The sequence below is a fragment of the Pleuronectes platessa genome, chromosome 23, assembly GCF_947347685.1.
Source record: "Pleuronectes platessa chromosome 23, fPlePla1.1, whole genome shotgun sequence".
Classification (NCBI taxonomy): domain Eukaryota; kingdom Metazoa; phylum Chordata; class Actinopteri; order Pleuronectiformes; family Pleuronectidae; genus Pleuronectes; species Pleuronectes platessa.
Genome location: NC_070648.1, coordinates 6,994,510 through 7,011,614, shown reverse-complemented (window position 1 = coordinate 7,011,614; position 17,105 = coordinate 6,994,510). Strand labels below are relative to the sequence as shown.

Genomic DNA, 17,105 nt, shown 5'->3' with positions numbered 1-17,105 from the left:
TTGCTTAACGTCTCTTTTAAAAAATACATGTATAACTTGTGTAGTTTTCTATGCTTTGGTTGGTGGAGGCCATTTGTTATTATCGACCAAAGTTTAGCTTTATAAAAACCATCATGATTGATGCAAGCTTTAATTTCCCGTCAGTTTTCTCGATGAATAATTGTCTCATGAACATCGTGAAACATCCGTGTCCACTGATCCCAGTCCTTGATTACAGCGTCTGTCTGTCCGACTTCAGAGGACGGATGGAGTTGTTCTGTCTCACTCGGGGGACACACTTGGCCTTTCCGGTAAAAATAGGCCACTAATGGAAGCCGTGGCCCCTTGTTCCCCCCCCCCCCCCCCCCCCCCCCCGCTCTCTGAATGCAGCCTGTCCGAGGCATTTATGGTCATTACTGCGCCGGGTGCCAGACGGATTGGCGGGGTCGGCGGCTCCCGAGCGCAGGGAAAGCACTGAGTGTTTGCCTGAGTCTTGTTTACAGCTGAGCACGAGGCCACCTCCCTGTTAAGTTCAGCCACAGCAGGTGTCCCCGATCGCCCAAAATGAGACCCCTCTTGCCCCCCCCGAGCCCATCTGCGTCCCTCGCTCTGCCTGTCTTCTGCGTCCTCTCGCTGTTTATGAACCTCTGAGGACGGTTTATAAAAAATTCATTGGCTCGGTGGGGCAACAGGCAATGTTGTATATTACTTTTTTTTTCCCCCTCTGATGCCATCACACCATCCGTTCGTCATGTGTGCGAGCGAGCTACAGAGGGGAGAGCAGGGGTGGTGCAAGAGAGGGAAGGCAGAGTGTCGCTGGTGAATCATTACCCGCACTTTATTAATATTCAAGTTTAGCTGTGATTCTCCGACACGACTTTGGCACGGTCTGGAAGCGGAATGCAAATTTGTTTTCTCATCTTCCCCGGCCTTGGAAGTCAGAGCGGCTGCCAGGAATCTCGAGAAGTTGTCCCTCTACTAGCGTCGTGATAACAAGAGGTTCAAATGATTTGTCCACATCATCGCTGAGGTGCTAGTTTGAAACTGTCTCGAAACATCGATTTCTCTTAAAGAACCATAAGAGAGATCTCCAGGGTGTGGGAGAACGTGTTGACACTTAACAAGTCGTTTAAGAATATAATTTTCAATTACAGTGAGAAAAAAAACAAAACTTTAGTTCAGGATTTGATACGGACGCCTTGAGATGTTTTACAGCGCTCGGAGCTTATGAGAGAAATTAGGATACGATAGTGTTATCTGATGTAACGCATTAGAAAGACACTGGATGTTACATTCTTCATGCCACTATGAGCCCTTATTGGTTTGACAGTGGTGGAGTAGTTCATGAATGAGTGAGTATCGCAATCCAAGGATGGAGTAAAAAGAAAAGAGCTGGAAGCCGAGAGGCAGACGTCTACAGAGGACATATTAAGCGAAATGGCAATCACTCCCCAGTCAATCCGCACCAGCTCGACTTATGAAATTCAATCAAACACGCAGACGTCTTGTACACGAGCAGGATTACGGGAGCGCTGCTTCATTTTGCCGCGCACGGCCGACAGACAAGGGCAATAATCATGGCGGCTTGTTAGAGCGGACTTTTATCAGCTCAATTTAATCTCAAGTCCACTGGTATTCCATTCAGAGGCCGATTCGAATATATTCTTAGACAATGCTATCCATATCCGTGGCCTCACAAATTCCCTCCGCGCATTAATTCATCCCATACAGTCCACGAGATTAATGGCGGGCCAGGGCGCGAGGTGATAAAGCCGGCAGAATGCATTGTCCCCCTGGCCACCGGCACAGAGCCTGTAATTTGTATGGCGCTCAATAGCAGCGCACAATGGTCATTGTTAAGGCAGATCAAATTGCGTAGACCCGAGTGTGATGATTAGTTTGAGGGATCAAGTGCGTTCGCTGATATAAACCCAATAAGAGCATTAAGTCCTGTAAGCACTCAAAGAGGGGGGGGGGGGGGGGTCCTGGCTTCAGAGCTGAGGGGAGGGACGCTCGGGGCGATTTCAGCTCACCCAATCAATTCATGACTTTAATATAAGAATATTATTAGTGCACCAATCTTCATATTTACCCTGCACGCATAAGAGAGATATGTTGATCCCCTCCCCTGATAACAAGAATGCCAATAAGCACGTTTCCCAAAATGTCAAAATGCTCCTCGACTTCTCAGGATCAGAATTAGTGCTAATTGCCTTCGCTTTGATTTCTTGTTTTTGCCTCTCGGACAAGTCGTGTGTTTGTGTCAATAATTGCCAATGTGGTTTGAGATTAGCATTTCTTTATCATGGAGAAAAAGATTCTGCATTTTTCTTTTACATTCCGGCACCATTCGCCGAGTGACTTTGACACCCATGTGTCGCACGTCTCCAGTCGCTCCCATGCAGGAGCGCTAGTTTCACAGTTTCTCCCTCTGGGCCTGTGCGAGGGGTTACTTCCACCAGCACAGCCACCAGATGTAATGCACGCCCACGTCACACTGACTGGAAACAGTGTTCCTCCAACGAGCCGCGCTAGGACGGCTTGTCACCGAGCTGCTGCTGCGGGAAGCAAGAAGTGGGTTGGTTGCACAAAGTTGTCGAGCTAGAAGGAGACTAACTTTGCTGCGAGTGTGTGTGTGAGTGTGTGTGTCTGTGTTTGTTGGTGCATTCAGACATGCGTTCTTCTCGGCCAGGTCAGAGTTCTCTTGTGTTTAACCCTCTGCCCTTTCCCTACTTAATGGTTTCCCTTCAGATTTAACCTCTCTCTCTCGCTCTCTCTCTCTCTCCTTCTCTCAGGCAGACATCTCTCTCTCTCTGATGCTGAAGCTTTCATAACTCTCTCCGCCCGGTCACACACACTCACACACTCACACACTCAGACACACACACATCAGGCCTTATCTAAAGATTTTCTCTAGAGTTGAAGTTCGGTTTGAAGGACACTCGGAGAGGAGTATTATCAAATCGTTTTCTCATCTACGTGCCACAAAGAGCCGGTTGGGTTGTGCGTCGCTGCTGCTGCAGGACTTGTGTGTACATGCAAATGATGGCATGAAGGGGAGGGAAAAGATGAAACCTTTGGATTTAACAGAGAGTGGATGCTTCGACCTACATGATATAGAAGCGTTGAGGGAAGCTGGTGTATGTATTTGCATGTATAATTCCCCCCCCCCCCCCCCCCCCCCGCCATGTGTGTGTTCTAAAACGCTACGACTCAAGGTGTGTTAACCTCAGAAAACAAGCCAAACCAGTCTGAAATGGAATTTCTAAAAGCATGAAAACGTCCACATGAACATGGTTTCTCTGTCGGGCCGCTCCACTCTGAGATAAACAGGAAATGTCCCCTGAAGGTAGAGTAGCAGATGAATAGTTTGTGAGCTAGTTCAGAGGCAAAAAAACAATCGCACATTCAGACCACGCCGACAAAAAAAAAACGCATTCACGTTGGAGGAGAAAAAGAAAAGAGAGAAAAAGAGATCTGCTGTAAAGCCACGGAATACAATTCATCTCGTCGCGGCCCCTGCGAGGAGCGTGTAATCGCAATGACACACTGGTGTAATCCATTTAAAACACTTTGGCTCAGGCCCCGGCTGCTTTGACTTCCCCCTGCAGGCTCGTGGCCGTCATCTTCATTTCGGATACGACTCACTGGCTGCCTGTAATTAGCGAGACCGTGTAAGCCGCCTTGTCGTCCACCTGCCCGGCTGCCAGGCGAGCATCCTGTCCTGGATGCATTACATGACTGGCAAGAGCGTGGAGGGGGAAAATACCAACAAAAAAAACACCAAAAGATAATAACCTGCTTGTCTGAGGCAGAGGAGGGGGGGGGGGAGTGCAGGCATATTCGCTTGTCCACAGACATGTAATCTGTCTCGAGAGGTGCTCTCTCCCTCGCTCTCTCTCTCTCTCTCTCCTGGCGCCTCTGCACTTCGACTTTTCGGAGGCAGGGCGGACCCACCCAGCCTGACTCGGCAATGAGCTCAGAGTAATGGTGTCACCGGAGCGCTGAATCTCATTGAGGGTTGCCTGAGCAAACATTATCTCACGCTGAACCCTCGCAGGAGTGTCTGCAGGGAGAATAAAAGAGGAGGGGGGGGGGGGGGGGTGAGTTATCGCACAGCGAGTTTTAATCTCACGGGAGGGAAATGCACAGTTTCCTTTTAATGCACCGGGACCAGAGGGCCACCGGGGTCCATTCTGCATTCTGCCTCTCCGTGCAGCATCGGGGGCTAATTGAACTAATTACGCACTCGGAGGAACCAGATTAAACATCTTGTTGGCATTAAACTGCGGATGATTTATACTCACCTATAAACTTTGCCCAGGACCGCTGCCCACCACCAGTGTGTTTATGCATCGTTGGTTTAATTATGACTATGAATATTATTTGTTAATGGGCATTGTGGGAGGTCTGGAGACTTTGTTGAGAAAATATCCAGTGTGACGAAGAGAGGAGGGATGATATATAGTGATTTCACCACAGCAGTGTTTCTCATGAATGACCTTTAATGGAGCGCCCAAGAAGCTGCATTTGAATTCGTCGGCCTTGGTTTTAAATAATGATGGTTTTCATTATCAATTATTCTGACAACATGTCGTTGATTAATTATCTACACTTTGATTCCTGAAGTAAAAAATTGATCTAGAGACAAAAGTGACAACAGCAAATTGCCTCTATTCTTTTTTTATCCTTCAAGGATTGCATTTATCAATCAACTATAATACATACACAAATAATACACATACTAAGTGGGAAGTCAATAAGATGATCTGTTCTTGAGATATGCCTTCCATATACAGACATGCAGAGATTTCTGGAGTTATAGAAATGTATAAACACAGAAATAAAGCTGAAGAGGTGATAGCCGCAAACCTCTACCATTTATTAATGGTATTATAATAATACCACTAATAATCATGTGATTTATGGTCTTTCGGTTGTACAGGAATGCGCCAGTTGGCCATGCGATCAAATGCAGAACTACTGTAAACCAATTTTTAATTGCATGAAGAAAACTGAATTAAATCGGGGGTAGCCATGCATGAGGAGATGTGCTGCACTGGATTATCTTCACACCTAGAGCCCAGAGCTAATGGGGTCGGGCATTAGTGGCCACATTTCTTTCATGTTTCCTCTTTTTCTTTTCCTGATAATGTCAAAACTTCCAAGCGCTCTGCAGTCCAACAGTGAAACTTTCTAGGTCCAAAATCACAATTCAGCCATGTGGAAGGATCCTGTATTCTGGTGAGCAGTGATCGGATGGGTCCACTCTCAAAGAATTCGCTGTTATCATGCAAGCAATAACGTGAGCTCTTTTTTCTTCTCTGTCAGAGAACATCGCATTCCCCAAGTCAACAGTTCAATCTCACCTTCCCTCGCCCACCTCTCTCCGAGCGGCAGATGCCATCATTTTTTTTCTTGCCCTCACTTCTCTTTTTCCAACTCCGGCATTCATTCCGGATCCTGCTAGATGGATCGGCTCCCCCTCAATCCATGCTTCCTCTGCGCCTCCTCAGACGGCGAGATTGATTTGTCTACAGGACGCCTCTGACCTTTGATATGATCCGATAAGGGACGCGTGGCCCCTAACCGAATTAGACAATCAAAGGGGGGGAGCATTAGGAGTGAGATGAGGGTGTTTCCCTTTCCCCTCGGAGTATGCCTCTGCCTTTTTCCACAATGTTTAGATGCAGCGTCCATCTTGTTCCCGCCCCGATCAGACGCCCAGGGGGAAACAGAAGATGTATTTTCAAATTGCACTTTGCCTAAAGGCTCTTTGGACCAAATTTAATTTTCACCTTACATCGATTTCCCCCCCCTTACTCCCGACTCAATGGATCCTAATGTTATCTGTTTCCGTGCTGTGCAGGAATACAAGGGAGAGCATGCTCTGTTCTGTACTGCATGTCCGAGGACACTGTATCCAATATGTCCTCCTTATTATGTATGGTGGAGAAACGGCCATTAATGTTCTACAATATGGTATATTGCCAAAATCAATTGACTGTACTTTATTCTCCAGTTCTACTTTTCAGTATTTGTATGATAGACAAACTTTCTATTTATGTATCTCCCACTCTTGATTTATTTATATTTTTTTTCTTACCACTAAAGCCCAGACACAGCTAATGGGAACAGTGGACTTGGAAGCCTTCTGTTGTGAAATCTTGACACTTGTACTTCTAAAAATACACAAGGCGGCGGCAAGGAATAGCAGGCGCTGTCTTAGCAGTAGCTGATTTCAATTGTGTGGAAATGAGTTCAAACCCGAGCTGGACTTGCACATTTGAGTTGAAACAATAAACTCTGCAACCTCTGAGCACTATCTGGCAGATATTGCCTGTTATGCTATTTTTTGCTAAATGAATCTTTTTAAATAGCTGAGAATAAAAGCGAAGACTCAAGAGATTTCCTTGACGTGCAAAGAAGATCAAGCACCATCTATAGATCCCCTGATTCTTAATTTCAATTGAAGAGCCTCAGATTCTGCCATTCGGCGAGTGTCGCATGAGGGAAGGCCGCACAATGTGAAATCAATGAAATGCTTATGATAACACATAAGTTGTGTTTCAGCCCTCTGCCTGCTTTGACATTTCCAGAAGTGCTGGGGTGTCAGGGCTGAGTGAATCTCCATGGCATCCTACCTTTAAAGACAGAAAGTTGACAGGCCAGACATAAGAAGGGATGGGTTTTGACAGATCCCAGCCTTCTTTCATTGGAACATATGAAGGGGAAAACAAAGGGATGGGGATGGGGAGGAGGGAGAGGGAGAGGGGGTGGCTTCAAAGTGTGCGCCGGCACCATGGAGCACCAACAAATGGTGTGAAAACACACATCCACTTGCATGGATACACATGAGACCCGGTATCACAAGCCACGCCACATAACCAGGCTTGTGTATGAACAGAGGAGAGTGGGTGTACACACGCACACACACAAACACACAGACACACTCTTTGGCAAGCCGGCATTCCTTGGTACCATTTGTTTGTCGTCTGGCAGAGATCTCAGGAAGCCGGGGTCTTACACAAACCCTACCGAGTATGGCTCGGTGCTGGGGAGCTGATCCCTTCCGAAAACCCTCATTGTTATTCTCTCATGATGCCCAGGGATCTGCCGCGCACCCCCCGCCAAACCTACAGCAGGGCTGAGTGGGAGGTGGGGGGGGGAGTGTGTGCTGTGTTTACGTGTGGGTTCTGTTGAGGGACTGGGCTAACTGTACACACAGGACTACAGATGGAAAACCATCCTCCAGCATTGCGCTGTGAGAAATTCCAATTATTTATTATTTTTTAAACCACGCCGTTATGTCTCCGTCGTTTCAGTTTCTCGACCAATCACCAGTCATTCTCAGCTGCCATTCATCCATTTTTTACAGCATCAAATAACTAATTAACACCAAATATACCTGACGTACTTTGAGTGTGTATTTGGACTTGACAATGTCCAATCCATTAACATGGAGGAGGCAGGATTTACGACATATCATGCAACCAGCCTCCAACATTTGGCTTCACTTCTGGGGCCTAAGGTTTCCTACATTCTGCAGGGTCTTAATAAGCCTACAGTCCATAATTTGAATTTTACAGGCTTGTAAAGGTCTTAAATACATTAAAATATTTCATGTTAAGTCATAACTATGTTTAAGTCGCTCTTCCTCATTCATTTAACACTACTATGGATCTATTTGGAAGGTTACACATTGATTCTGGGACTCCTGTTTATTAATCATTCCTGGTCTGTTACACTGCACATTTTATAGTCCTCTCTCTCTCTCTCTCCTTCTACTCTATCGCCAACCCATATTCATCAGGGGGGCGTGATAAAAAGATTCCAACACGTACAATGTAATAGACTCCAGCACACTTCCAGGGGTGTCCACTTTCCCCCGATATGTGGAGATTACAGCTCCTCTCCCAGGGCCGCGCTCCCACTGAGCCTGTCGGGGGGGGTTTGATTTAAATGTCCGAGGTGGGGCTCGATCACAAAGTGTCCTCTTTCAGTGTGATCAAAGGGCGGCGAGGCCTCTGGGGTCCACGCCGCCACGAATCTACGCGGTGGACTCCCAACCTACGCGGTATTTACAGCACGGAGCTCGGCGCCATTCCAATGAAATATGCATCACGCATCCACCCTGCTGTATCTCCCTCACTCATCTCCACCGGTTATGCAAAGTAAATTCTCCCATGATCTTCGGAGAATCCACGCATAGATTTTAAATGGGTGTATTTAGTTTAAGTTTTGCAGCAGGATCCAGGGGATGTCTAAATTTACTGTGGCACCGCATATATTTCCGAAATTACAGTCAGACTGTACTTTCACTGACTGTAACACACTATTAATAAATAATACGCTGTGGATACTAGTCTCACTGATCTTACCACAATAGTTTGACTCTTTTACAGTTGATATTTCTTTGCTCTAGCTCCGGGACCTCAGAGAGTTTCCCTCCAAAACCAAACAAAGACTTTACTCAAACTAAACCCTTTTTTAGACACAACTTGAATTCAGCGTACAGCCGCCTGACGCTCCGACTTGTCTGCTCTTTTCTTTCCAGCATAAACAAAAAACCTCGGAGAGCCCATCGCGGTGACGGAAGCGAAAGTGTCGTCTGCGGCGGCGGCGGTGACCTCCAAGTGACTTCTGCAAGGCTCTGAGGTACGGATATAAACACAGTGGTTTGAATCTGAGGCTGCAGCAGCCGCGGGTGAAACCAAGCCGAGACTCCATCTGAAATGTTCTTGAAAGGAGCGGGTTGTTTTTTTTTGTTCTCATTACTGACCTGAAAAGACACTAAGAGAAAGTTTTGCAATGGGAATGGACTGGAATTATGAGCGTGCCTTCGGAAAAGCGGAGAGCATGAATTGCTAGCGTGAGGCCAGAGGCGGCTGATCTGACAACGAGTACAACAAACTGCCACTCGAGTTCACTTTTCTCTTCGGGCTGCTCTCTTCTTTTTTTTTCCAAAGGCTTTGATTCGCTCTCCGCCTTCCCGTGGTCGAAGTCCCTTGGATAGCAACCGAGTAGGTCCAAATTGATTTCTCTTGTTCACGTTGGTTAGGAGCAGCGGCATCGAGCTGCACAGAGTACCCTGGCTCCAGCTCGCCTGCATCATTCCTCTCTGTTTTCCTCCTCGCCATGTCCCAGTAGACCCTAATGCCGATACTCAACATACCAGTGCCCTCTGAAATCCTTCAGGGCGCCAATAGCAGGGAGGGGGGGATGCCACGGCGGTATGACAAGCCCCCCACACCCTGGTGCTGTGCATGTGGCTTACAAGAAGGTCAGGATGTAAGATCACGGTGGCATTTGCTGGAAACGGCGCCGTGGCATTATCTGAGATGGTCCCGACGACAGCAGGAGAAGAACTAAGCTTTGCTAACTATCACATACGAGTGTCGGGGAATGTGTGCAAGTAGAAGTGCAGCCCCAGAGACGTGTCGCTGGTAAAGAATACTCCAATTTGGTGTGTTTCATTGATCTTCTAATTGAACTCAAGCTGTAGTTTGTGTCTCCGTCATAGTGCACATGTCCACGCACGTAGTTATTAGTCCAGGCAGTGATTCAGATTCAGGTCAGCGCATCCGTAACAATCCATCCTCCCGTCCCTCCGACTTTTGTCAGAACCCATCAGCTCTGTGAGCTCCTGTCATGTCGGAGCAGAGAGAAGGCAGCGGTCTTCTTTTCCTTTCTTTCTTTCTCTCTTTTTGTTTTGCCTACCTTCACTCGCCGCTTTTCTTTAGGGCAACAAAACAACAAAAACAGCGAGGCGAGCAGAGGAGGAGGAGGAGGGAAACATCCGCCGCAGCCTTTTACTGCTCAGATGAATTACAAATCATGCGTCGCTGAGCCTGAGTTTGAACCCCCCCCCCCCCCCTGCTACCATGAGAGAGAAGTTAGGTAACGGGGAGTTATGGAGTAGCGTGGACGACAGGCCTACGCTAGGGCCACTTGGTCATGGGCTCAAGGTAATGACAGCCAGGCAGGAGGCGAAGCAGCATGTCACGCATACAGCTCACGTACACTCCCGCCAGCCATGCTAATGCACAGTACACTCAGCCGGCCGACTGCAGACCCAGCAGCCTATATTTTATTCAAATGCCGTGGCAATCTGTTACATATGTAGATGTAAAAATATAAATTGATTTTTTTTTTTTTTTTTGCGAGATCGCTTTGAATACGATGCCGACGCCTCCGATCGTCTCTCGTGGCAGATTGTGACCTTTATCTGCACCTGAGTTTCTTTCACCGTGTTGTGTGAAGCGAGCAGAAGGACGTGGAACCTGGTCGGCTGTCTGATTTACGAGGGGGGGATCGAATGACGTGATCCGACTGACATCATGTCTGCTGCCGGGCATACACAGGCATGCAGGGCCACGCGGGTCAAGCTGCACCGTAGATGTCTCGTGCTACAGATTCAGCTGTTGTTGTCCTATCGTCCTGATATTTAAAGCAAAAGAAAAAGGGTCTGTTGTAAATTTGTGAAACCAGCGTTAGCTAATGTTGGATAATGCAGTGAAACTGGCAAATACTGAGGCACTGGGCTGGATGTGCTCCTTTCTGCAGGATAATATGAAGCAAATATCAGAGCCCATCAGTTATCGTCTGATGGTGATTTAGTTTATTGGGGCAATGGCAATATTTTTGCAGAAATTGAATATCCAGGCCGAGACTCCGCCCCCTGTGCCGTACAGTGTTCACAGCCCAAGTTTCTTTGATCACAAGTCCAACGTTTCTCCACACAAATAACGATACTCTGTTGTTTTAGTTCCTGACAACATTTTGGCCAATCTCTGTGAACAGTTATCTGAATATGAACGGAGATAAACTCAAAAGAAAAAAATAAGAGATGCATTTACCTGCGAGCAACCTGCTCAAACGTGATTGGTCGAGCCATAAACAGAAAACAGAAGGTTTCAGGTCCCAAAATCCTTTAAAATATCAACATGCAAAATCAGTTTCTAGGATTTACTGTTGGGCTATGCCTTTATAATGTTGCTACCAGGAAACAGTCGCTCATTTTGGATTGCCGGGGGAAAAAAGAAAATCCGAGTAAAAGCACATCGCACAGTTCAAGGAGCACCTCTTTCAAAAATGTTAGTCTCTTTCAGTGATAATTGCACACGCTTGTCATTCCGGTAGAAAGTGCCGACCAGGCGAACCGAATCCAAGTGGCTAATTAAACATTTCTGTTGTACTTGTTTTTGTTTTGCCACACTTATCAAGGCTCCCCGCTGCTGGAGCTCGGCACCAGTGTGGAGGCTCATCTATCAGGTGACACAAAAGAGAGAAACTCAGCTGTGGTTACTCTGCTGCGGTAACTATCCTTCTAATCACTTGGTTTTTTTTATGGCCACTCGATACCAAATTAAGTGTCAACGTTATCTCGAGCTTTTCAGATAAAATATGACCGGAGATAAAAATGACATTAACGCCTCTTAATTGGACAACATGAGCGGTCTGCAGTGGGTCCCCTCACATCAGGCCCAATATCACGAGGTCTCCTGAAGAGGCCAAAAAGTTGTTGTTTGGCAAATTAACGAGCAATCGGATTTATGACCGGAGCCGAGTGGCCGATGAATAAACGGCATAGGTGAGAGGGTTTCATCTGGAGCAGCGTTTTTTCTTTTTTAATCAACGCCCGTGGACAAATCATTTATATTTAGGGTCGCGCCCGCATGCATTGACAGTGGCACGGTTGTGTGTGTGGGGGTGTCGAAGTGACTGCGGCTATTCAGTCACTTTGTGTGCACAGTGTTAAATCTCCAAATCTCTAAACCTTAAGACATGTTTGCAGGAGAATACACACATTGTCACACCTGCGCATATTCGCAGACACGTGACAATGCACGTGATTCGTGTCGTCACCGCATGAAGATCCTCACGCAGCACAGCGAGGGAAGTTGTTTTCAGAGAGTCTCTGTCCATGGAGGGAGGGTGGGGGGGAAGGGGGGGGAGAGACACTGGCACCCCTTATGAGCGAGCTCGGCAAAAGGGAGATGAGAAACTTTGGCAGCCGATGCATCAGCCGGCACAAAATGAAGCCCGCCTCATCCAAGAGCATTAAGATGCGGATAAATAAATAAAACATTGCCACCGTGAGAGGAGCGGCAATGTGACAGCGGGATAGTTTTTTATTTATGTTTTTTCTCTCTTCCTGCTCTCATGCTGGCAGGCGCAGATATATTTTTTTATTTTTGGGATGAATCGAAATTTCCCGAAAACGCCCGCGCCAGGTGTATCTAATTATCTGACAGCGCATCCTCATTATGAATCGGCCCCCGGGAGCCGGCGGCTCGGCCCGCCAAGTCCTGGACCGCCATCAAGGCGTCCCCCTCGCCGCGAAAACCCCGGCACTATGGAGCTGCTGCTTCTCCCGTATAGGCGTCCTGCTTTCATCCTTCTGCTGCGAAGGGGTCAATCTAGTTGCTCCATAATTCCTATAGGCCTCTTTTTACCATAAGTCACCGTTTACTGGAAGTGTAGTGATGTGGTTTCGATCTGGATCGACGACACATAGTGGCCAGCATGTCTCTTTACAGTGAGACACTCTGAGCAACATGCAATGCAAGAAAAAGATGGGAAGTCATCAGCTGCAGCTACGACGGGCCCTTGCCACCTCAAACGTGCCCCGGTTATGTCACCTGGATGAAGTTTATAAAGCGTAATTACAGCTCGCTCCCGCCTGCTCTCCGGGGAGCTGCAGGCGGGCGGAGGGGAAAGTGGGTGTGTCGTCAACACAGTCGCACAAGAGCGAACCCCGCGTTAATTAACGAGAGGGGGGAGATAGGCAGAAACGCCGGCTATCAGGCTGCCAGTGCAGGCCCCGTTTCCTCTGCTGGGTCCCAGTGGCCCTTTCACAAATCCCATCCAACGGTGATTGATGCAGGCCTGGAGAGCAGTTTTGGGAGTGTCACTCAAACGGGAGGACTAAAGGGAGTTTCCCCCCCCCCCTCCCCAAATGTTGCCGGTTTATAAAATGGGAGAGGGCTGCTGAGTAAAGGGTTGCATGGGGGGGGGGGGGGGTGGGGGGCGTTCCTACCTGGGACTAATCCTTGAAAGCTTTGCGAGAGAAATTCACCGCCTGACAGCGAGCGATTCAAATCCACTCCCGTGCTCCAAAGCATCATTACTGGTGGGGATTACTGGCCTGAAGGACGGCCGTGTCTTCAACATTTCCTCGCGTTGGCTTTTTTTTTTTTTTTGGTGTTGTTCAAGCAGCCGCGCTGTGAAAAGGAGGCCCGACGTGTATTTGTCTTTTGTTTGTCTTCCTGCTGGATTTGATTATTTCCACATGAATGCAGCCAACATTATATTTGCCTTCTTTATCCTCGATGCAGACTTTATTCATGTCTGTGGTGTCCCTGTATTCCTCAGTGCAGAAACACAAGCATAAATAGATAGATGGATAGATAGATAGATAGACAGATAGACATATGGATGGATGAACAGACCCATGGACAACATTAGGGATGTTAATTCCAGCCTTAATGACGTCGAAAAACCCAAATGATCACCAGCTCACAGCACAAATAGCAGCTTGATATCGAAACACCATTTTTTTTCTCACCAGAACCCAAAATAGCTTCTGTGTGTGTGTGTCATTGAGTCTTGTAAACATGTTAACTTCTGAGTGGCCACCTATCACAGTTCCCCCTGTCTGTCCTGCCCACTTCCCACTCGGTTCCTCTTGAAATGCAACAGTGGCCTATCTCTCTCGCCCTGGCCTCCTGACTGGCAGACCGTGATGCTATTACCTCTCCTCCATGGTCATGCTCACTTAGCCCTCTGTCACTCCACACAGGCCAGGCGAAGAGGCATCTCCCCGGCACCGTGAGCTGCCCTCGCCCCTCATTTGTGAATTTTTGCTTTCTCCTCGGCTCGGCTATAGAACACTGGAGCACACAAACTTTTCAGTTCATTATCTCGCCTTTTAGTGGCTTCTCCACTGTTTTGTTTTTTTCCGCCTGCAGGGTATGACTGCAGATCACGGGTAATTGGCTGTATATATGAATCACTTGTCAGAAGTGGTCTGATAAATACTCTTTAACACAGAGAGGGGGGGGGGGGGGGGGTGTTTAAGCATGGGGATGTGGTAACTTCCAAAGACAACAGGCTGGGAGGGGGGGGGGGGGACCTGTAGGGGACACAATTGCGCATGACGCATGTCAATCACCAATTCGACGTCAAAAATATGTCAGATAACGGGAAAAAAATGGGTCAACTGGGTGAGTCAGAGCCCCCCCACCGTCTGCACGCGCACGCACGCACGCGCAACAAACATCCCAAACGTCCTCCACGAGCCAGAGGACCCAACGTGAAACCAAACTTTCTCAGCACGTCCCAGAACCATTACGCACAGAATATCCCACACTGCCGAGACGGTTTGCGCCTCCCTGATCCACCATGAGAGGGTAGGTGGGGGGTGCAGCGCAGCAAAGATGGCTCTGGTGTGTGTGAGCGCAGTGTGTGTGTGTTTGTGTGTGCGTGGCTGTGTGTGTTATAAATGATGACGATAAAAACAAATTATGTAAATATCTCGCCACCATCTGGAGCGGAGCGGCGAGCAGCAGACCGGTGCGCGCCGGGCGGCACATTATCCGGAACGCAGCTCGGAGATATGCAGAGATCTGCGCCCCGGGCACCGACTCACATCGCGGCACGACACACAACTTGGGAGTGGGAACCAGACCCGACACTTTAATTCCACACATGCAAAAACCAGAGCAGCGCCAGCTTTGCGGCTGCAGAGCACACAGTTAGAAGGTGCAGGGAGTGGGAGAAAAAAAGTCTAAGCACTTACTATATACCACGGCGGTAGAATGCAAAGCCCCGGTAACTGTAATTACAAATAGAAGAATGGGGACAAAATGAAGGATGCGTTTTTTTTTAATTATTATTTATCCTTACAATTGCTGCATGCATTGGATTATTTGATAATTTTTTTCTCTCGTGCACTTACCGGAGCTGTCCGATATAAATTCCTTAGGAAATTCCAGAGGAGTCCCTTCCTTTCGTCCCTCAAAGTCAGAAAACAGCAATGCTTTTTTTTTTCTTTATTCCAAAAACAGGCCCCCGGTTGAAGCTGCAAGAGAGAAGAGACCAAAAAAAAAACAGCCACAACAAATTCCGTTAGAACCTGGAGTCACCAAACCCCCGAAAAAGTGTTGACATAACTGTGCAGAGCAGCGAACAGCCCCCCCACCCCCTCCCCCCCACCAAAAAAACGAAAGGAGGAAAAAAGAAGTCGGAATGGACAGTTGGTACCTGCTCTCTTTATCACTGTCGACAAAGACAATGAGAGCTGCAATAAGACGCGCAGGGAAACTGAGAGAGAGCTGAGCTTTTTTCTTGGGAAACGCAGCCCCGGCGTGCAGGCGGATCACACCAGTGTGCGCACACACACTCACGCAGACGCACACGCACACAAACACAAGCGCGCACACACCGCTCCCGGCGACGGATGGAGAGAGAGGGAGAGAGAGAGAGAGGAGGGAGGAGAGAAGAGACATGGGGATGCTGCGCTCTGGGCTGCACTTCTCACTCCAGCCGCTGGGTGGCCAACAGGAGGAGCAGCTCACACCGGGTGACGTCCCTCCCTTAAAAAAACAATTACGACCCAAATCAATACTTATTCTGATCATTAAAATATTAACATTAATAAAGTTTGACTTATAATTATTTATTATTTGTTCCATGGCAGCTCCATTGTAACCTACAATTTGATACTCTATAAAAATGGAGGTTCATTATTATGTCAATGTGATAATACTTACTGGAGGCTATGTGTACTTCATTATAATCTACAAGATATGCAACTTTTTACTCACCTTTAACCAGATGATGGACAAACATCTATAAAATCCTATATATGAATGCATTGTTAAATTGTGCAGTGGTATTTTTTTAGTTATGAGCACTGTGGCTATAGCATGTAGCCTGAGAAATGCCTCATTTTAACTGAATGTAGGTTATGACCTCATCTAAATGGACTGCAGCCGTCATACATATTATTTAATACATGGCTGTGACAAATTAAAAAACGGTGATGTGGGATGTTAGCAGCTGTGGCTTGATAGGATGTTTATGTTGTGACATTGGTGCTAATTTGTGTGCGTTTGCAGTTGTACACCGGATTAACAGCCGCTTCTGTTCCGTGAGTGTGGCGTGCACGGTGTCACGGAGCTGTTCATACCGGTTTCGACAAAACTAAAGACTAAACATGAAAAGGAGTTCACCTCAGGTGTAGAGATATGCAGAGTAAGCCTTTTTCACAGACGTGTCACAGTAGGGAAAAAAAACAAATAAGCTTTAAAAACCCAGGCACAGCAGTTCAGCTGCTTGTAAATAAAAACATTAAATATGGTTGATTCGGTCTCAGGGTCCTTGTGCTGCTCACTGTCACACTATCATGCCTTTTACTGGAACATTGGACACGATGGAGTAAACATTAATGGTATGAGTAACACCTCTGCTTTTCCCCGATTTTTGTCAAAGCGTGCGTCGTTAAAAAGTTCACTGCATCGGGTTTATGACTAAAAGCAATGAATATTGTTGAGTTATGTGCAGGATGTGTTAAATACACAATATAACATACTCAGCATCTTGATCACAGACTGTATGAGAAGACGCTTCTCAAATTCCTCCCACTGTCCAGAACGCTGCCATCTTGAACAGCAGCGATCGGGGGATGGAGCCGTGGTAGAGGCGCCCGTTGATTCGCCAATTGGGAGTCGGTCTCAGCTGTCAATCAAGATAATTCAGCCCATTTTTAAAGCATCAGACAAGTAATTAAAACCAAACAAAATTATGTTTGATGATTACTACCCAAAATGACCTAAATCAACTTTGGGGAAAAGTTTATTTGACATTTTAGTTTGGTTTATGTCCCATCCACTTTCATGGAGGTTGTGGGAACTATGACCTTTACTGCAGCCAGCCACCAGGTGGCGATCGAGACACTTTGGCTCCACTTTTTTCAAGCTGTCACGTCGTCCTTCCTTATATACAGTCTATGATCCGGACAAACACGTGGATCATGCCGAAGAATTGGTTTCAGAAGTTTCTCGGAACTGTTTCTCCATCCATCTCCGAATCAATTGTGTGAACTGAAGCCCCCAATGATT

General features: G+C 47.2%; 1 protein-coding gene across 1 annotated transcript in view; it reads right to left on the bottom strand.

Annotated features, from left to right (window-relative positions):
* Positions 1-15,395, bottom strand: part of LOC128429891 (receptor-type tyrosine-protein phosphatase delta) — a 335,913-nt gene extending 320,518 nt beyond the window's left edge. Inside the window, exons 1-3 of the mRNA XM_053415754.1 lie at positions 15,247-15,395; positions 14,942-15,064; positions 14,783-14,818 (exon numbers count right to left, since the gene is read on the bottom strand). The gene's annotated coding sequence lies outside the window, so the exon portion shown is untranslated. The remainder of the gene's footprint in view (positions 1-14,782; positions 14,819-14,941; positions 15,065-15,246) is intronic.
* Between the last annotated feature and the right edge of the window lie 1,710 nt (positions 15,396-17,105).